The following is a 21,510-nucleotide window of genomic DNA, read 5'->3' on the forward strand; positions in this document are numbered from 1 at the left end:
ACACAATAGTAGTCTTCTAGTGGTGAAGTTCTTGCAAGACGTCCCGCTGTACTGTAAGTTGTTGCGTAAGGTGTTGGTAATGCCAGAGACTGGCTGTTTGTGCCCCGAACCCCGCGCACGGCAGCCGTATAAGAGCTCTCTAACCGAAGCGCGTTTCATCATAGAAAATAAAAAGCAATGAAAAATCAATGAAAAAGAAAGAAAATAAGAACATGAACGCCTGAAAGCAGGGGCGCTATAACGTAAAACTATTCCAATATCTTTTTATTCCAATCTCCTGACGTCAAATTTGCGTAACCGCCGACGTAAGCATCGGGCGGTGACCTGCAGGGTTATCTTAACAGACCAATCAAACCCTCTCCTCGTTTATAGGAGGTGTTACGTTTCGCCTACAACGCGCGGTAATGCCGGCGCGGATGCAACGGACGCCGGGGCTTTGTTCAAAGCGGCGGACATTTTGGCCCGTCCAACGCCGCCGCAACGCCTACCCGCCAAGCGTGTCCAGGCGTGTTTCAGTGCCACGTGTCTTCGTGTGTGCGTGTGTGTGTGTGTGCCCTCGCTTGTCAAAGCGCGGCAGCCGGGGAGCGGAGTTCCCCGAATGAGGAGCCTGGACGTCTCTCGGCTCAACAGTTCGCGCCGTCGTGTGGGTGAGGGTTGGCAATGCGTCACTACACTCGGTTCAGCAGGTCTCTCGGCCCGACAGTTCGCGCCGTCGTGGGCTCCTGCTGCGCCGTCCCGTGACCTTCATCCCGTGACCTTCCCTCCTTCCCTTTTGGACCGCGACGCCGGGAGTATAAGAGCAGCTGCCCCCGGACGCCAGAGAGAGGCTCCGATTTGTACTGTTGAGTTACGTGCTCTCCCGTCTCTCCAATTCGGTCGACCTGACCGGCCGCTCTTTTGCTATGTTAGAATAAACAAGTTGTTCTGTTACCAGTCTTCTCATGCTTTGCCGGGACCTTCGGATGCTTCCAGTGCCCCAGGCCGCCAGGCCAACGCTACCCTTGGGGCTTGCGACCCATTGGCAATAACGGGCGTCAGCACCGAGACCCCAACAACTCGTGCCAGCGGTACGATTCCAACATCTGGTTGCCAGCGGTGGGATCGCGACAACGGAGGCCAGCAGCGAAGAGATGCGGTTGACTGTATGCTGAGCAGCACAACGACCATCCGGGAGCAGTGCAACGAGCCCTGTGTGATGACTGGTTGCCTGCAGCGGAACGACTGCGCTGAAGTCTTGGCTGCGAGGTTTGGTGAGTGCGGGACTTTCTTCTTCTGAGTTTTGCCAGGCTTTTGTTAGTGTTAGAAACAGAGCTGGTAATTGTGGTTGTCGTTGCTACCGGGTTAGTTTGCGGCAAGACAATAGTAGGCAGTAGAGAAAGCAGCATTCAGAGCAGCCATGGATTTGAAGTCGTTGCGCAAACCGATATTACTGGAGCTTGCAAAAGAGTTGGGTCTGGATGTCTCAGACAAACTCAGAAAACCAGAACTGCTAAGGGCTATTCTTGAGTTAGAAGCTGAAGATGACGAGCTGTCGGATTGCCTTGAGACCATTGAGGAGCGGGCAAAAAGACATGAGCGCGAACTTATAGAGCAGAAAGAAAAAGAAGAGCGCGAACACGCTTTGGAATTGAAGCGTCTCGAGATAGAGATGGAACGCGCTCGTAATGGAAGTCAGGCACACGGTGCAGGAGAACGAGTATTGTTCAAAATGACTGACCTGATGCGGCCGTTTAAGCTTGGAGAGGACATTGGTTTGTTCCTGGTTAACTTTGAGCGAACGTGCGAGAAGCAGGGGTTCTCTCGGGAAACGTGGCCACAGCGCTTGCTCACTTTGCTACCCGGCGAGGCGGCCGACGTAGTCGCTCGCTTGGAGAGAGAGGAGGCAGAGGATTTCGACAAAGTGAAATCGAGTCTGCTAAAAAAGTACCGGCTGTCAGCGGAGGCGTTCCGTCGAAAGTTTCGGGAAAATGAGAAAGGCAAAAGTGAGTCATATACAGAGTTTGCTTACAGGCTTATGTCAAACATGCAGGAGTGGCTCAAAGAAGAGAAAGCGTTTGGTGACCACGAGAAAGTTCTGCAGTGTTTCGGGCTAGAACAGTTTTATAGTCGGTTACCTGAGAACGTGCGGTACTGGGTCTTGGATAGGCCAGACGTTAGTACGGTGGCTAGAGCCGCTGAGTTAGCCGAGGAGTTTGTGACGCGTCGGGCTCGCGGAGCTAAGGACGGTCAAAAGGGTGAATTTGGCTCCAAGTTTGAGAGGCCGAAGTTCACACCCATGAGAGCAAAGGGGGATACACGTAGTGCGGATGCGAGTGAAAGCAGTCCGACCGAACGTACGGAGACGGCGGCAACCGAAGCCGAACGCAGAAAGCGGTTCGAGACGAGGCGAGCGCGCGTGTGTTATACGTGCCAGAAGCCGGGTCACTTTTCGGCGCAGTGTCCGACCGAACGTGAGGAGACGGCGGCAGCCGAAGCCGAACGCAGAAAGCGGTTCGAGATGAGGCAAGCGCGCGTTTGTTATACGTGCCAGAAGCCGGGACACTTTTCGGCGCAGTGCCCAGAAACAAAACCAAAAGTCGTGTTTTTTTCATTAGGCAGCACTGACGAGAACATGAAGCTTCTCGAGCCTTACATGCGAGACCTCCTCGTGAACGGGAAAGAGTGCCGAGTGCTTCGCGATACCGCAGCTACGATGGATGTCGTTCACCCCTCTTACGTAGAACCCGATATGTTCACGGGCGAGTGCGCATGGATCAAGCAAGCAGTGGAAGCTCATAGCGTGTGTCTGCCGGTAGCAAAAGTGCTTATTGAAGGACCTTTCGGAGCACTTGAGACGGAGGCCGCAGTGTCATCTATGCTGCCCCCCCAGTACCCGTACTTATTTTCAAACAGGTCCGATCACCTCCTGCGCGAGAAGGGGCTTTTGTTTGGTGAGGCTAGCGTTCAGGCCTTAACCAGATCGAAGGTTCGGGAGCTCGCTGCAAAGGCGGTAGTTGCGGGGCCGACGTTGTTGAACGATGAAAAAGGGTCAGAGGCGCAGCAAGCTAGTATTCAGAGCACGCCCGAACGGGATAAAATTGAGCCTGTAGCGTTAAAGGCACCAGATACTGGAGAGGAAATTCCCGATGCGGGAAAGTTAGAAGAGCTTCCGGTCGAGCTTCCGGGACTAGGCTCAGTGACAAACAGGAAAGACACCGATCAAGTCATTAGTGACTTAATAAGTAAAGCATCGCTGTCGCCTGAGCAGAAAACCGAACTACACCAGCTCTTACAAGAGTTTCAAGGTCTGTTCTCTGAGAGGCCTGGTAGGACTTCTGTCCTTACTCATGACATAGAACTTACCTCCCCAGAGCCAGTACGATCCAAGGCGTACCGGGTGTCACCCCGCCAGAGCGATATTATGGAGGCTGAGGTAAAGAAAATGCTACAGCTCGGTGTTATTGAAGCGGGTGAGAGTGATTATACCTCCCCTTTGATTTTAGTTGAGGTACCGGGCAAGGAACCTCGTCCTTGCGTCGACTACCGCAGGCTTAATTCCATCACTAAGGATCAAATTTATCCGATCCCTAACATCGAGGAGCGCCTTGAGAGAGTGAGTAGCGCTCAGTTTATTTCCACCCTAGATCTTGTCAGGGGTTATTGGCAGGTTCCCCTTACAGAAGAGGCTAGTAGGTATGCGGCGTTCATTTCACCCATGGGGACATTCCGTCCTAAAGTTTTGAGTTTTGGTTTGAAGAACGCGCCATACTGCTTTTCAAGCCTCATGGATAAAGTGTTGCGGGGACAGCAAGAATTCGCTTTACCGTATCTAGACGACGTAGCGATATTCTCCGCATCCTGGCCGGAACATATGGCGCACTTGCGGGCAGTGCTAACCCGCCTGCGCGATGCGGGCTTGACAGTCAAGGCTCCCAAGTGCCAGTTAGCACAGGCCGAGGTTGTCTACCTCGGACACGTGATTGGTCGGGGTCGTCGCCGCCCCTCTGAAATAAAGGTGGCCGCTGTGCGAGACTTCCCGCAACCGCGTACGAAGACCGCTATTCGGTCGTTCTTAGGTGTCGCCGGCTACTATCAGAGGTACATCCCCAGGTACTCTGATATCGCGGCTCCCTTGACGGATGCTCTAAGAAAGACAGAGCCTCAAACAGTCGTCTGAGATGAGACGAAGGAAAGAGCTTTTAGCGCCCTAAAGAGCGCCCTAACAAGCCAGCCTGTGCTACGATCACCCGACTACACAAAAGGGTTCGTTGTTCAGTGTGATGCTAGTGAGCGAGGCATGGGCGTTGTACTGTGCCAACGGGAAAATGGAGAAGTAGAACACCCCGTCCTGTATGCTAGTCGTAAGCTGACCAGTCGTGAGCAGGCGTATAGCGCCACCGAGAAAGAGTGTGCGTGTATCGTGTGGGCCGTTCAGAAATTGTCATGTTACCTAGCTGGCTCGAGGTTTATCATTGAGACGGATCACTGCCCTCTCCAATGGCTGCAGACCATCTCTCCCAAAAATGGCCGCCTCCTGCGCTGGAGCCTCGCTTTGCAACAATATTCCTTTGAGGTGCGTTACAAAAAGGGGAGTCTCAACGGTAACGCCGATGGCTTAAGTCGAAGCCCCTAACGTGGGAATCAGCCTCAAAATTGCTTGTTACTGATGTTTTTCTTCCTGAGGCAGGATTTTTTTTAACTTATTGCTTTTGTGTAGTGTTTCAAAGTGATGATGTGCTTTCTAGTGCAATTTTTCCGATTTGTGGACGCGTTCTGAGTGCTGCTAAACTACTGTAAGGAACTAGGCAGCAGTATAAAAGGGGAAAGAGCCTGGCAGGGCTTAGTGAGGGTTGTGCCGTGCTTGCTGACTGAGCGGTTGACTTTTGGCGTGGTTCTAACGCTTGCCGGAAACGAGAACAAAAATGTCAACTCTCCCGAAGTCACTTTGCAGTGTCCTGTGTGCACCTGAACGTGAGAACGAGGCCTTCTCGGTGCGCTGCGCTCAAGAAACGCCCAAGGACGCCCAACTTCGATTATGAGCATCATCGAGCGACATCCCTCCGGACAGCGGATGCAGTCCCCTGACCTTCGGGATCTCCTTCCCCCGGCGGGGCGGTCTGTTACGTTTCGCCTACAACGCGCGGTAATGCCGGCGCGGATGCAACGGACGCCGGGGCTTTGTTCAAAGCGGCGGACATTTTGGCCCGTCCAACGCCGCCGCAACGCCTACCCGCCAAGCGTGTCCAGGCGTGTTTCAGTGCCACGTGTCTTCGTGTGTGCGTGTGTGTGTGTGTGCCCTCGCTTGTCAAAGCGCGGCAGCCGGGGAGCGGAGTTCCCCGAATGAGGAGCCTGGACGTCTCTCGGCTCAACAGTTCGCGCCGTCGTGTGGGTGAGGGTTGGCAATGCGTCACTACACTCGGTTCAGCAGGTCTCTCGGCCCGACAGTTCGCGCCGTCGTGGGCTCCTGCTGCGCCGTCCCGTGACCTTCATCCCGTGACCTTCCCTCCTTCCCTTTTGGACCGCGACGCCGGGAGTATAAGAGCAGCTGCCCCCGGACGCCAGAGAGAGGCTCCGATTTGTACTGTTGAGTTACGTGCTCTCCCGTCTCTCCAATTCGGTCGACCTGACCGGCCGCTCTTTTGCTATGTTAGAATAAACAAGTTGTTCTGTTACCAGTCTTCTCATGCTTTGCCGGGACCTTCGGATGCTTCCAGTGCCCCAGGCCGCCAGGCCAACGCTACCCTTGGGGCTTGCGACCCATTGGCAATAACGGGCGTCAGCACCGAGACCCCAACAACTCGTGCCAGCGGTACGATTCCAACAGAGGCAACTTTTGTTTGCTTTAAAAACGCATATCATTGTCTACCGTGAGCGGCTTGTCTTATTTAATTGGCTGACAAGCGGCGCTCAAGTGGAGAGGGATTCGATGAGGCCAAGCCAGTGCACTGAAAATCGATAACGGATGAAGAGGGTGGTGCCGGCGTCTGCGATTGGTCCGCTTTCCCTTACTTGGCTTGAGGTGGCGCTGGTCTAAAATCGCGGTGGAAAACGGATCCTCGGCAAAGAAGAGTTGGCAGAGCGAGGTCGTAAACGTGCCGAAAGTGCATGAAAATGTTACTCGGCCACGCAAAAAGGTTTATTTTACGCAAATAAACCCATGCATGCTCTCTGGCAGGTGCGAGTAGTCAGTACCTGAGCGTGCGACGTCAGTCATATTTTATTCCTTTCGGAATGGGGCAGCCTGCGGCTATTCAGAAAAAAAAATCAGTTTTGTTCGGCATATTAATGCATCTTTAACGCGTAAACGTCACTTTGTCGGGGTGAATTTTCGCAGTTTTGTGACATCGCGTGACAGACAGGTGAAGTGGGTGCAGCCCGAAAACGTTTGACCAATAGTCGAGGTTTAATGGTCAAAAGGCATCGAATCAGAAATAACTACCTTTCTTTCTTTTTTTTTTGGGGGGGGGGGGTCCTATGATGCCTATAATCTGTGTGTACGCGTCATTTCATATGGTGAGCTATCACCATTTTCGTGACGTCGCGTGACATACAGGAGAATGGGGGTGGTTCAAAAATGTTTTTGACCAATCGCGGAGCGCCGATTGCAGAACTGGAACAGAAAAGTTTGGAAAAGCTTTACGTTATAGCGCCCCAGACACTTCTGTGTGCTTTTCGTTGTCCTGATATTCACCCTCGCCTATTCTTGAGCTGCTAATAATATTGATTTTTTAGCTATTCTGCCTGCACTGATGGGTTATTGACGTCGCACATTATTGGACACTGCTCGACGTTTGTGAAAGCGCCTTAGGGAATAATGCATACTTATTGGCAAACGCGCAAAATTAATTCGAATGAGTTTGAATGTTTATTAAATTTAGTGAAATGTTCCATTCTGTCGCTAGGCGCGCGCATTTATTACAGGGCATTTGAGCTCAAGTGTTGCCGGATTATCAGCGTTCTTCTTTTTAATAATTACCGAAAATGCCCTAATATATTTACGCAACCTGCGCTGCGTTCGGCCAGTTTATTCTGATATGACTTTTATGAAGGCGAGTGTAGTCCTGCGTCGCTTGTAGATTTTCAAAAGCGTATGCTTCTATGGTTCGACGAATTGGCGTCGATGCATTCTTTATCGACGGATTGGCTCGGTTAACAGTGGCTCGTCTAACACGTGAAAATGAGCGGCCAAAGAGCTAAACTTCCACGCCCAAAGACTTCGCTGGTGTACTTGCCACGAGGCGTTCAAACGTCGTTTTCAAGATGCGGTCGTCGTGGTTTGGCAGCTGCATTTAGATGACGCTGAAGCAGTCATCTCACTCAATTATACGAATGCGCTTTGAATATGATTGAATGTCGTGCATATCACGATCGCGCGTTCCTGGAGTACATACGCACACGCATGCACGTAACAATTAAACTGCATGACAGGCCATTTAACAGACATTTATCCACAAGACAAACGGACCTGAAGCTCAGTGTTGCTCTTCCTTCTATCAATTGCAAACTTGGGAACAACAGGTCCGGTGTAATGTGACGATTCGTTTCGCTCGATTCTGTTACTTTCATCCACCGTTCGCGACAGGCCGATCCCTGCTCGAACAGGAATTGCGTTGGAATAGAATCGTTACATTATCCCCGCCCAAGCTTCTCGCACTTCTAAAACCGAGAGCATGGCGAAAGGGTTCATAGCTTGTTTTCACTGATGACGAATGCCTCCCATACATTCAGGTAAAGCTTGCAAAGACTTAAGACTCCCGTACAGTCTAGCGCCAAGCGTTACCTTGTTGGTACTAAACTTTTGAGCTGTGCGAAACGGGTACAGAACATACTAAAGAACGATAACAGCTACAAGACCACTTCATTGCTACCGGTTTGTGTTTAGTGTAGCCAATAGACCTTTGTCGGACGATCCCACAGTGCCTCGCGAGCGCTCGGTGCGCTATGGGGAACGAGTACGTCGAGCGAGCAGGCTTGCCGGGCACCCACCTGCTGCTAACAGGGTTGGCGCTGCGGGAGTACGAAAAAAACAACAAAAAAAAACAAGGCGCCACTTCTTTCTTTACGCCCCTCACGACATAACTACATATGCCGAAACGCATTTCCATTTCTATCCTTATGCATGAAATGTCATAGAAATAATGTAGTCAGTGTGGATATCATCGAGTCCCCCCCCCCCTCCCCCCCCCTTTTCTTGAAAGAGCTAAACCGTGATGAATACATATCCCCTCCGTATTTTGAAACTTCGCTTACATAATGCCACGTTGTCGGAGGATGCGTAAACAACCGAAGAGGCCGTGGCTTGCTAAATGAAAACGTGTTTATAGCTCTTCTGCTGCCACAGTGGTCTGATATGAGAAGCGCATGTATACGGTGTGACGTTTTAGAAACGGCCAGGGTGTGTTCGTCGGTTGGTTGCTCGTAGGTTGGACGCAACTAGGGTCGCCAACTGTCTCGAATTTAGCGGGACGGTCCAGATTTTTGAGTAAATGTACCGCGTCCCGACTTGACCCAGTCGGGGACGCCCAATAGTCCCGACTTTTGCTTTTTATTTTATTGCGATAGCAATTATGTGGACACTACATGCCGCCGCAGTCTGGTAACCCCATAACCAAAATAACAGAATCAAGCTAGAAACAGTTAAGAAAAAAGCCGCCCGCTTCATTTTTCATCGGTATGACCGCTATTTTTCACCTTCGTCTGCCCTCCGTATGCTGAAACTAACATTACTTTCAATATACGTCGTGATGTGGAACCACTAAAATTTTTGCACAAAATAATTGACATGTCCTATCATACTTCAAGCACAGCTTGTATATCTTTCACCAAGCCTTTTTGCAGGCGTAACTTCCACGAGCTTAATCTTAACACTTTCTATGCCGGTACAAATACTTTCAAGTACAGCTTCTTTCCCCGCACAATAGGAGTATGGAATTCCTTACCTGGCTGCCTTCGTTCACTCCCGATAAGCGAATTCGAAAGCGCTCTCGATGAAAACCAGTATGTGTAACTACTTTAATTAGGTTTAGTTTATACTTTACGTGTATGCATTTCACTGTTTCGCTGCTTCTAAAAATCGATGCGAACGATTTTCCTGTTCTTTGACTGTCGTACAAATGTTAGTTTTGATCCGTGCAAGCACAAAGGAAATTGTGCGGCCTTGTGATTACACACACACACACACACACACAAAAAAAAAAAATCTTGCTCAGAGAAAACCCTCGCATAAGTTACACATACGCTTAACTGTCTTGCGTGAAAATCCTAATGCTCAGTTTTTGTTGCAAATGGCCCCATAACAGGACTGTTTCAAGTTTGAGCAGTCTTGGTGCCATCGCTCTTGCAGGCGACACATATACAAAACCTCAACGTTCCAAGATGTTTGGCGCTCTCATACTATGAAAATTATATCTTGCTCCTCGATGACAAGTCAACACGACAGCTGGAATAGCTGCTTCGGTTTCCATCTAAATATCCATTTTTCGCAGATCTCCCAAGTCGGCTGCCCTGCTAGGCTTCAGGAGATCACGTGTACCCAGTATTCTAATCTGGCGGCGCCGCAACGTATAGGGCCGCGGAGCATCTACGTTATGCTGAGATGCCTCAATACCTGTGCGCCATCATCCTCGCCCACGCTTCGTGCAGCGTGAATCCACCTCGACTATTTTTCTCTCAGCAGTCCCCGCCATTACCGCATTCTTTTCGCACTGTGACCAGGATGTCGAACCGATCAACCGGAACTGAATCGTTATTTTCAGCTGAACCGGAACCGAACCGGACCGAGCCGTTATTTTCTCGCCACCTTGGAGCTGAACCCAACCGGAACTTAATAGAGGAACCGTTTCAAACCCGTTCGACAAGTGGTTCAGAAGGCCCTGTGGACCCTATAAAGGGCACGTCTGAGGCGAAACGGTGGACGAAGGCTCAAAGCCTCCCATGGTCGGCAAACGATTCCCAGTACTAAAATTACTTAAAAAAATCCAAGTGCACCTAAACACTTCTTTTGAGTTGTGAATGCGAAAGCATTAATGTGCAATTGAACGCCGATGAGCGGTCCTTCGGGTTTTGCGCTGCGAGTAATGTTCTCGAGTTTTGCTGCGGGGCATGTTATCGAGTTTTGAGATTAAATTGGTGCGGTTTATTGTTATTTTTTTTTCACGGTTTCTACGTTCGCACCGCACTACGTGTTCGAGTACCTTAAGCGCGTCGAATTCCAACGCAGGGGCAGTGCGCATGCACACGTTCTACTATGGCTGAATGCGGCGCCCGATGAAGAACTCGGCCCGCGCATGCAAGCCTCGTCGGAGCAGAGCGGGCGAAACGGAACACCTGCTGCCGCGTCAAGGTGTTGCGTGAGGGGAGATGGCATCGCGGCGATGTGCCTCTGCTCCTTCGCTGGTTTTGCGGCGTTCTTCCGCTCGCTTACTTCGTCTGCGCTGTACTGGCGTAGACGGCCACGTTTATATACTGCCGAGGTTGCAGCCTCCGACGATGTAGATGCTTCAGACTCCATAGCGGTACGTGCTGCCCGAGATAGCAAGCAGCAGCAGCCTCCGGTGCCGCATGCCACTGACATCCTGCTCGACGAGAGACCGAGGAAGCAGCAGCGACCACCAAGACCGGCTGGCGCGCGCAGCAGCTAAGCCCTGTGGGGGTGAGAGAGAGAGGCACGTCGCGGCGATGCGCTCTCCCCTCACGCAACACCTGGCGCGCTATCAAGGAAGAAGGTGTTCCGATTCGCGCTTTGCTCCGTTGAGGCGCGCTCATGATGTGGCGTCGCAGCCAATGGGAATTAAGCTGCCGTTTCGCTGCTACGAACGCCGGCTTTTTCGCACAATGGGTCATTTGATGCTTTTGCATCAGTAAACTAAACTCAGCGATGACACTCATTATGTTTGCATTTTATGCGATAGAAATGTGGGCGCTTTGTGCGTCTCGCCCAAGGGGACAATAACAATTCTGTTCAACTTCTCATACCGTTATTTGCTGCACGCTCTTGGTGTGCTGCATTTGTAATCCAAATATACTCATGAGAAATATCTATTGCGTTGTCACTCTTGACGTTCATTGCGGTTGTGCTTGGCGTCACGTGGGACGCCTGTACTTCATGTGACAATGACGGTGAAAGAAACAGGGCTGGAGAGTCCTCCGTTGAATCTACAGACCAAATACGTACGTGATTAATAAATATATTTATTTAAAGCTGCAAGGAATTTTGAGTGTGGCTTAAAGGGACAGACAACCGCTTAGAACATGAATCGAGATAACCCCGCTGATGGAATGATTCCCCATCGTAGTGTTTAAAACGAGTCATGTTTTTCACATTAAACGTGGATTTATATTTTTAATTCTTCGCTAAAAGTCGCGAAAAATGACCTTTGGCGCCACATGCGGCAAAACCACGAAGATGCATAAGAGGCCTATTTATTTATTTATTTATTTATTTATTTATTTATTTATTTATTCAAAAGAACCTTACAGGCCCTATGGCAGGGCATTAAGCAAAGGCAAAGTCATAAAAAGTACAAATTTCCAACAGGAACAGATCTATAAAAAGATTGCCGTATTATACAATATTCAAGGCACAGGGAATACAAAGCAATATCTGAAGGCACACGAACACTTGTTACCATTAACAGAGCAAAAGGAATACTGTTTATGAAAATAATATAGAACAGTGCAGAAATACGCAATCAAATACACTATAGACTGGGCGTTGGTGAACGGTATTAAATGGGCAAAGCGTGAGTAACTGACAGCGGAACGTGTCGGGATTATAATATGAAGGCTATGTTATCAGCGAGGTCATTCCAAAGACGAATGGCACGAGGTAGTGCAGATGAATTAAATGCATTTGTTTTACCGTATATGCGCATGAAACTGAACTGATTATGTAATCTGCGTGAAGAAGAGTGGGGTATTTGTAGTTGTAACCGGGTTCGTTTATTAGAGTAAATGTATTTGTGGAATAAGCACAGAAGATCGATGTTGCGGTGGCTATCTATTGGCGGCAGTAGAAGTTCTATAGTTTAATTTGTGTAATGTAATAACGTAATGAGTCTATACCGTAGTTACTTGATATGAACTGGGCTGCTCTATTTTGTATCCTTTCTGTCATATTGATTAGGTAATTTTGAGGAGGGGACCAATTTGAGGAGGCGAATTCTAACTGTGCCAGGATGAATGTTGGGAAAGCGTGTTTTCGAATGTTTGTCGGGGCATTTCGCAAGTTGCGTCGTAGATAGACAAGAGAACGTGATGCTTTGGCGCATATAGAAGTGATGTGTGGGACCCATGAAAGATTCTCTCTAAGAAGAACACCAAGGTACTTGTATGATGAAGTGTGAGAAAGCATAGTGTTATTAAGATGATACGAAAATTTAGAATTTGCACATTTCCGGCTGAAACACATTACCTCGCACTTTGTAATGTTTAGTGTCATGAGCCATTTGTTACACCAGTTAGCGATAAGGTTAAGACCTGCTTGAAGTTCCAAGTGATCGTCAGTCGTGTGAATAGGACGGTAGATTAAGCAGTCATCGGCAAAAAGGCGCATGCAGGAAGTAATCTGGGTGGGTAAGTCGTTAATGTAGATTAAGAAGAGGAGTAAGAAGGAGTATTAAGGAGTAAGAAGAGGCCCGAGGACGCTGCCTTGCGGCACTACAGAGCTGAAAGAAGAAGGTGGGGAAGAGAAATTGCTAACAATAGTAAACTGTTCTCGAAAAGAAAGAAAATTACGAATGCAGGATAATGTTAAAGAGTCAAGTCGTATGGCAGATAACTTAGAAATTAGGCGGCAGTGGGAGACGCGGTCAAAAGCTTTAGAAAAGTAAAAAAAAAAAAAGATACAGTCAGTGTGAAGGTTGCAGTCCATGTTAAAGTGCCTATTACGCGTGACCTATTACACGTGACATATTAGCGTATACAGTTCCTGGTCTTTTTATTAGTATTGAAATGCAGCACACTTTCTTCTTTTATAAGTATTTTCTAACTTACAATGTGCAGATAGGCCTTCGTTTGTAGTGAGTAGAAAAGTGGCGCTGCCTTCGCCTTCATTTTCGATCACTTGTCTTGGCTCGTCTATCGACAGAACAACGGCGGCAGGACCAGCAAACCATGACGTATAGGTGTGCACTTGGGGGGAAAACGCAGTACAAATATAAGAAATGTCTGTACAACAACGCGAACTTATTGTACCAGCTTTTTATTTTCGAAAGTGGTTGAAAAGGTCAAAATGTAGGTGGGTAACCGCAGTTGCACTCACTTCTGTGAAATTAGAACGATGGACGGCTTTCACAATTTGCGAGGCAGGCTATCGACATCGCTCTCACTTCTCAGCGTTGCTGGAGGAGGGATTCTTACTTTTTTTTATAGGCTGCTCAGATCGAAAAATTCTGCTTACTAAATATCCACGCGCTTTTGGAAGTAACCGCTGCAGATGTAAACACTACCGAGGGTGAGCTTTGCGTTGCGCCATAGAAAAATAGGTCCTTAAACATCGGTTGTCAGTCCCTTTAAGTTTGCTGTACTTGGTACACGTATACTTGGAGTGATACGAGACCATTGGTGTAGGTTGATGTAACTTTGCGAAATAAGACAACTAAACTTGGAGAAACAGAAGCTCTGTAGGTGCTACTTGGGTGCAGTGCCGCATGGCCACAAAATAATTAATCTCCATCAACTATACAGCAAACTACAATATGGCGCCAAAAGCCCCTACGTGTTCGCTCAATACATACGCAGAAGTAAATAGGCAGAAAACTGTGTGTGGTATATGTGTGTCCTATTCTGAGACGACAGAATAGCACATCTGTTCGTCGTGTTTTTGTTGCGGAGGGTCAATAACCTAGTTTTGGCTTAATCAAGTGAAGTTTATTATTTCTTTCAGCATCCCATAAGCGCTGCCAGTGGCTTCTGAGTTTCTTTCGGATGAAAGGCTTTAGATCTAAGGCAGGTATAGCAGTGGTAGGATGGATATCTTGTGATGCAATTGATGTGGCAATTTGGTCAGCCAGCATATTACCCTCAATGCCCCTATGTCCAGGTACCCAGCATATAATGACTTGCTGCTGAGACATGTACGATGTGCAAATAACGGAATAAAGCTCGGTAAGTACAGGGTTTCGATGAATGCGCAGGGACATTAGGGCTTTTGCGACGCTTAGAGAGTCTGTGTATATAATGGCTTTGTGCAGCTTTACTTTCTTGATTTGTTTAACAGCAGATAGTATTGCATAAGCTTCCGCGGTGAATATGCTTGTTTCCAGTACATCGGACTCGAAGAAGGATGGTCCGATTGCAGCATAAAACACGCCGGCATGTGACTTAGAAGCGTCAGTGTAAAACTCTATGCACGAGTACTTCGATTGAAGTTCCAAGAAATGCATTCGAAGATGTGCCTCTGGGGTGTGTTTCGTCACCTCTACGAATGAAGTATCGCATTCTATGGGCTTCCACTGCCCTGGCGGCAATGGCTTGGCTGGGACCATCAGGTTTTGCTGAAGAATTGGAACTTGCATTTCCTCAGCAAGCTTTCTAATGCGCAGAGTGTTAGATATGGGGCTGTTTCCTGCGCCTACTTCGAGTTCCCCAGACCACTTCGAATCGCGCCACTGCTACGTAAGGAATGCAGAAGCATGGATGACACATTCCTGAGGCACGACAAGTGCAAACAAGTTGGCGGCCCCCACTTCGTGTGCTCCGCGGTAGCTATTCACTGCTTGACTCTTCCAGAAAAGCGAAGGGATAGCCCGGCACTGTTGAAAGTAAAGTGGGTGCCAAACCAAGACGGCGGTATTGTGCCGGGACGGCCTGACGGCGGTAATGCGCCGTGACAACCGGACGGCTGTGATGTACCGGGAAGGCCCAAGCGTCCCCCTTCTTCGCCTTTGAAGAGAGCATTGCACCACAGCAAGGCAAGACCGCGGGGAGCCGCCGGGTGTGACATCACTGCACGGGTGCCTACCATTGGCCGAAGGTGGCGTCATCTGAGCGGGCTCTCCCATTGGCCGAACATGAGGCGACTTCCAGTCCTCGAAGGGTTTAAAAGAAGCATTCCAGAGAGACCAGAGCATTCCCGGATTCACCTCTCTCGAACTTCTTGCCGCGGGCCGCAGCGTCCGAGTTGCTGCCGGCCCGTAATGACTGTACGACTGTTACTTGACTCTCACCTCTCTGTATATAATGTAAAATAAACCCTCCCAAGTTCGTTTTTCATCCCGAAGTCCGTCCCTCAACCCCTACAACTGGTGGCAGCGGTGGGATAGTCCGACGACTCCTGCATCTGGTTGACAGAGGTAGGATCGCCTGTCAAACCCCTACAACTGGTTGGCAGCGGTGGGATCGCCTCCGAATGCATCAGCTGGTGGCAGCGCTACGGATCAACCTTCGTCGAGAGAGATCCTAAGGAACCGGGAAGAGCGACGAAGAGAGAGCCTTCGTCGAAAGAGGTCCGAAGAAACTGGGAGTAGCGAAGAAGAGCGAGCCTTCGACCCGGGAGTCCGGAGGAACCGGGAACAGCGGACAAATGAACCGGATGGCAGGGTGCTGCAACCGTAAGTGAGCGCGTGGTTTTTTTCCTTTTGATTCGCCAGACTCAAATGTTGTGTGTTCATTTTGATAGTTCTGGGAATCGGGAGTTTGTTGCATTGTGTGTTTGCACAAATTAAGGAAAACAGTTCTAACCACCTGTCGGGGCAGCTGCCATGGATCTTAGAAGGTTGACGAGGTTAGACTTGTTGTTGGTGTGCGACTACGGCTCGTAGATCGGCCTACGACTCGGGAGACAGCAACGGCAGCTGACGGACGTTGACACATGGTGACCGACCGGCATCCTGATCAAGTTGGAGGCGACTTGAGATTGACCACCTCTTGCAACTGACTGGATACGGCGGGGAAGGACTGGTGATATGGTGCTGCTTCGGTGGGTAAGCGTTTGGTCTTGGCTGTAAGATTTACCAGGCTTCAATTTCACTGTGTTTTTGGATTTGATTCGCTGGGATCTTTTACTTGTATTTTGATTTGCGTGGGTATCGCAACAAGTATTGTGTGACAGCAGAGCCAAAGCTTAAAGTAGCGACCATGGTCCTAATGTGTTTGACGAGAGCTGACCTGTTGTGGTTGTGCGAGGAGATCGAGGTAAACGTAGATGAGGACTTGAGGGAGTCAGAGATTCGTAAAACCATTCTAGAAAGTAACAATGATTTGAAATTCATAGAACAAATGGGCAAACGAATTCTAAGCAAAAAGCGGGAACAGGAATCAATTAAGCAAGAATGCCAAGAGCGTGAGCAAAAACGGCAGGAGGTTGAAAAAGAAATTGCAGCAGTAAAGAAACAGATACAGGATTTGCAGCAGCTAAACGCAGGAAGTCAACAGCGGCTTGAGAAATCTGTAGGCTGGACGCAGCAAAAGTGTGAGGAAGTAGATTGCAGATTTTCGTCGAAAGCCGAGAAAAGTTGTAGTACCTGTGAGAGTAGCAGCACGTTCATAGGTGAACTCGAAGTGCTAGCAGCTAACGAAGCCTTAGTGGCAACAGAGGCCGTTAAAGGCCAGAGTGAGAGCGACGAGGTGCTGTGCCAACAGAGGACTGTAGAGACAGCTAGGCCAGCTGCGAACAAATTGGCACAGTTACCGCGCGAGTGCGTCGCATCTCATGGTAGCGAGGTCGTTAGCGAGGTACAGGGTACTGTTGACTTGACAGGCGCGAGCACCCATGTCAGGTCAGATCTGCGTGCAGAAGTGAAGTGCGAGCTGGACGATGCAGTTGAGAATAGTTCTCGGGGTGGCGAGCTCCGTAGCTCACGAGAGAACAACTGCATTGTTCAGGGATCGGTGCGGCTCTCCGCCAGTCTAGATAGCCTAGATAGGGATGATTCAGTTGTTAATCATTCGGACTGTGCGCGTGAGACAGCGATCGATACCGACGGGCTGTGTGCAGATGCACAGCGTGAGCTGGGCAATGCAGTAGAGGGCAGTTCGCAAGAGTGCGAGTTGCAGAACTCGAGTAAAGCCTGCTGCATTGTGCCAGAGTCGGTTGAGCTGTCCGCCAGTCGAGGCATAGAGAATGTTCATTTAAATGAAAATCAATCAGACTGTGCGGGTAAGAGACCGATCCGGGCCGACGAGATGTGTAACGGCCAGCACGAGGCGCGAGATGACGGCATGAAAGAGAAGTCAAAGAGAAAGCGCCGCAGAAAGAAGCGCCGAAAAGATCGGAATGCGGTGACTAATGTAGCGCCGCCAAAGGCGGCGAGAGACCCAGAAGGGCAGGGCACTGAGAAGAGCTCAGGTCCATTAGCGCGTGTCCTGTGCGGACGGAAGGAAGCAGAACGTTTATGACTGGGGTGCTCGTGTCGTGCTCGTTGTAGGGAGCTGAGTGCTCTTTGTCAGGCTAGAAATGCACTAGTGAGCTGTGTGCTCGTAAGCTGTTTGCTCTATGTTAGCCTTGCGGGCTCCATATGGGAGTCGCGCTAGACTGCCAATGTATCTTGCTTAAACTGTTAATATGTAAATAAATCCTGTTCACCGAGTTCCTGTCTACGACCTTCATCTCCTTCAAATGGCGGCAGCGGCGAGATAGTCCGACGACTCCTGCATCTGGTTGACAGAGGTAGGATCGCCTGTCAAATCCTACAAGAGAGAATGGTTCTCTAGCTGCTGGTCGGTTATGAAAGAGCATTGCAGATGTCGCGTCGTTTACGCTTACACAAGAGGGATGGTCGCGGTTTGCGTTCACTTTTAGAAAGCACATGAAACTGGAGTACGACCTCTGAAGATGAAGCGAACGCTGCTTAGCTTCAACGTAGAGACTCTCTACAGGACTTGTCCTGAAGGCACCGGTCGCCAAGCGGATACCTAAATGGTGAACAGGGTCAAGCATCTTCAAGGCGCTTGGACTGGCAGATTAATATACTATCGCCCTATAGTCTAAGCGTGTACGTAGAATACTTTTGTGCACGTTCATCAGACACTTCCTGTCGCTGCCCCATGTTGTATGTGATAAAAGTTTAAGAAGGTTCATTGTTTTTAGACATTTCTCTTTTAGGTGCTTTAAGTATGAAATGAAGGTCAGTTTTGAATCTAAGATGATTCCTAAAATTTTGTGTTGTGTGACACCTGGTATGTGCTGTCCATTTAATTCTACACTGGGCTCTGCAAATAAGCCTCTTTTTCGTGTGAAAAGGACACATGAGCTTTTAACAGGATTCAGTTTAAAGCCGTTTTCCTCTGCCCATTTACACACTTTGTTCAAGCCAAGCTGGACCTGTTGCTCACAAATAGAAAGGTTACATGACTTGAAACCTAATTGTACGTCATCTACGTATATCGAATAAACCATACTCTGCGGTATAGATAAGCGCAAGGAATTCATTTTGATTATAAAAAGGGTACAGTTTTATACCCCTCCTTGCGGCACCCCAGTTTCTTGTGTAAATGGCCTGGATAGAGCATTGCCTGGAAATGAACCACCAACCTGAGGTAGATGCGGTGAAAGGCTCACCGTCCTCCACGCCCTCCTGGAGTGTCGGGAAGCCGAAACAGAGCGAAAGAAACACTTTCCGCTAGCATACCGGCAGCACATCCCCCTTCATCCTGTAATCTTTCTTGGTACAAAACCGTTGTTTGACACCAGAGCAGTCTTAAGTTTCTTAAACGATGTTGTCTTACATGTTGTTATCCCTACGAATTTGTAGCACATCCTCTCTCCAGAGGATGCCGCTGCGATAATATTTTTGTACAGCACATGCCTTCAGGCCCTTCCGTTTCAAGGGCTCTCTTAAGGCAGTAGTGCGTCTTGCAAACGTTTGGCTTCATGTATTTTAAAATATAATCATTCTATCACAATGTATCTTTTGTGTTCTTAGTACTCCTCATTAGTAATTGCCATAATTTTATTACACATAGCTTTTACGCACATTTCAGTGGTCGCTTTTAGGCCCCTTTACAGCTACGTCACACCAACCCCTCGGAATTCATCTACTCACTGCAAACTCGATCATCAACATTTACCTGGCTTTGGTCATAATTGGCCCTGGTGTCATAAAACAACAAATTCATTCATTCATTCAGAAGTAAATAGGCATGTGCGACCTTTCACGCAGGAAACTCAATTTCCACCAAAGCGTTTTCTTTTGAGCAGTTAAATTGAGAACTTCAGTTGCCTGCCATTAAACCACATACTTTAAAACGTTGTCCACACATGACTCGCCCGTTTGAAACCTTGCTCGTGTATAACGCTTTCGAGCAGTTATTAAGAATTCTTTTTTACAAAGGCAGCAATTGATCCGCACACATTTTACTTCCCAAACATTGGCAGTAATTTCCCCCAAATTTTCACTAAATTTGATCTCGGGGCCGTACATAGTTCTCCTGCAGGGCAGCGGGATTCTGCGCCATTCGTAAAACACACTTATAACGCTCAGGAGCGCTTGAATACGTAAAAAACTAAAGGCCACAATTAACCCACAAACTTTGAACGTTTCCTACATATCACCCATGACCTACCATTTATTTTCGAGAAATATTGTAACGAAAAGGAAGCCCAATATACAAACGTATATGCAACTATTTACGTGTGAAAGGTTTACGTGTGAAAGTAGTAAACTATTTACGTGTGAAAGTGGTAAACGCGCAGACTGGTACACCGGTAACAGCTCCAGTAGATAGTCTGTACCACTACTTCGTCTCGAGCTAAACAATTCGCCTAATCTAGGCACCTCGCCGGAAAAACCACTGAGGTTACCTTTTAATATATGTAGAAATTTCTTTTTCAATTAATAAACGTCTTTCTCTTCCCTCTTCTTCGTCTCTCTCTTGCCCGCCGACGGTACTGTTCAAATGCACCGTAACATAACCCCCGGGGGCTGGAGCGCCGTCCCGGCGCTTGCAAGAACGATAGCGAACTGCATGAACAGCACGGTATTAAACGGGACACGTGGAGCTCGTAGCTGGAATGACGACGGGGTGTCTTCAATAGGGTGATTTCGTAATTTAAGTCACTTAATCGTCGCAATACCCGGTAGGGCCCGGTATAGCATGAGGTCAGTTTTTAGGACAGCGGACATGGCCACTTGGAGACCACATAACGCGACCACGCGACTGCCGTAGCGAATCCTTTGTGATGCCTGAGACTCTATAAGTCGATCATAGGCAATCTGGCGAGCTATAGGAACCCGCCCAACGGCGTCATGGGTGTATTCTGGGGTGTGTCGTGAGACCGAAGGTAGTAGGGTGTCAATAGGCAGAGTGGGATGGCGACCAAACAAAAGGTAGAAAGGTCAGAAACCAGTGGTATGACGTCATGAATTGTATGGCGTCATAAAGTTAATCGCACAAAAAACTACACGCCTATGTATACAACACAAAGATCTCCAACTGCAGAATAACCCTGTATTCGGCTTAAATAATCGGCTCCCACATTCGTGTCCGATGCGTCTGTACGGAGGATGAAGGGCTGGTTTAAATTCGGGAGTCGCAATATCGGGTCTTTGGAGATATGGCGTTTGATTTCCCGAAACGCTTTTTCGCATGCTCGTGTCCATTTGACAGAGTTGCTCTCTCAGTTCCGGGTTAACTCCGTGAGGGGAGCGCTGACATTGGCGTAGTTCGGGATGAATTCCCGATAGTACCCGGTCAATCCGAGGAAGGCGCGTAGCTGGTGCTTTGTTGATGGGCGTGTTGCAGCTTCAATCTTGTCCAGCGTCTTACCCAATGGTTTTATAGGACCCACTATGTCGACCGCCACCTGTTTGGATGGGGTTTCAATTACGGGCATCCTTCCAAGTGGAACGCGTGGCACTCTGCCCTTTGGAACCGTGCGCTGGCAATTATCGCAAGAAGCGACAAACCTTTTCACATCGGCCGTGATGCCCGACCAATAGAATTCCTCAGAAATCCGACACTTAGTCTTCTGAGCGCCTAAGTGACCAGCCATTATACCGTCATGTGCTGTTTTTAACACAGCGTCTCGATGGCACCTCGGCACTACGAGCTGACGCACTGAACGTCCGTTCTTCTCCGTGTATATAGTATAGATAAAGTAACCCCTTTTCCTGTTTGAATTCGACACTTCCCTACTGATTTAAGCATGTCTGCTTCCGGCTGATCCTAGCGAAACGTTGCTTAAGTGTCTGATCACTTCTCTGCTCGCTCGCGTACCCCTCCTCGCCTGGTAAATCTGCCGCGGCCTCGGGAGCCTGGAGTTGGGGAAACCTTTTCTGCTGCGCCTGCGCCTTGGGCGCGTGTGATAGCTGCCGCCACGGGTCCTCGTTTCGTCTTGTCCTTACCGCCGTATTGTTCGGTCTCGTATTCCGGATCCTCCGGGGATCTTTTGCCTTCTATATTTCCCACAATTACATGGGATGTAAGGTCCCCTTACATAGGGATGTAAGGGGGCCGGTAAAGTACGGGGTGTCGACTTCAATCTGCGCCTCGGGCAGAAGCTTGACAGTTCCATCAACCAAGTAGATGGGGCTACTTGCACCCGTTAGCTGGTTTTCGTTCAGCAGGTCACTCTTTATAATCACCGTGTTG

Source organism: Dermacentor andersoni, chromosome 1 (assembly GCF_023375885.2).
Source record: "Dermacentor andersoni chromosome 1, qqDerAnde1_hic_scaffold, whole genome shotgun sequence".
In the NCBI taxonomy this organism is placed as follows: domain Eukaryota; kingdom Metazoa; phylum Arthropoda; class Arachnida; order Ixodida; family Ixodidae; genus Dermacentor; species Dermacentor andersoni.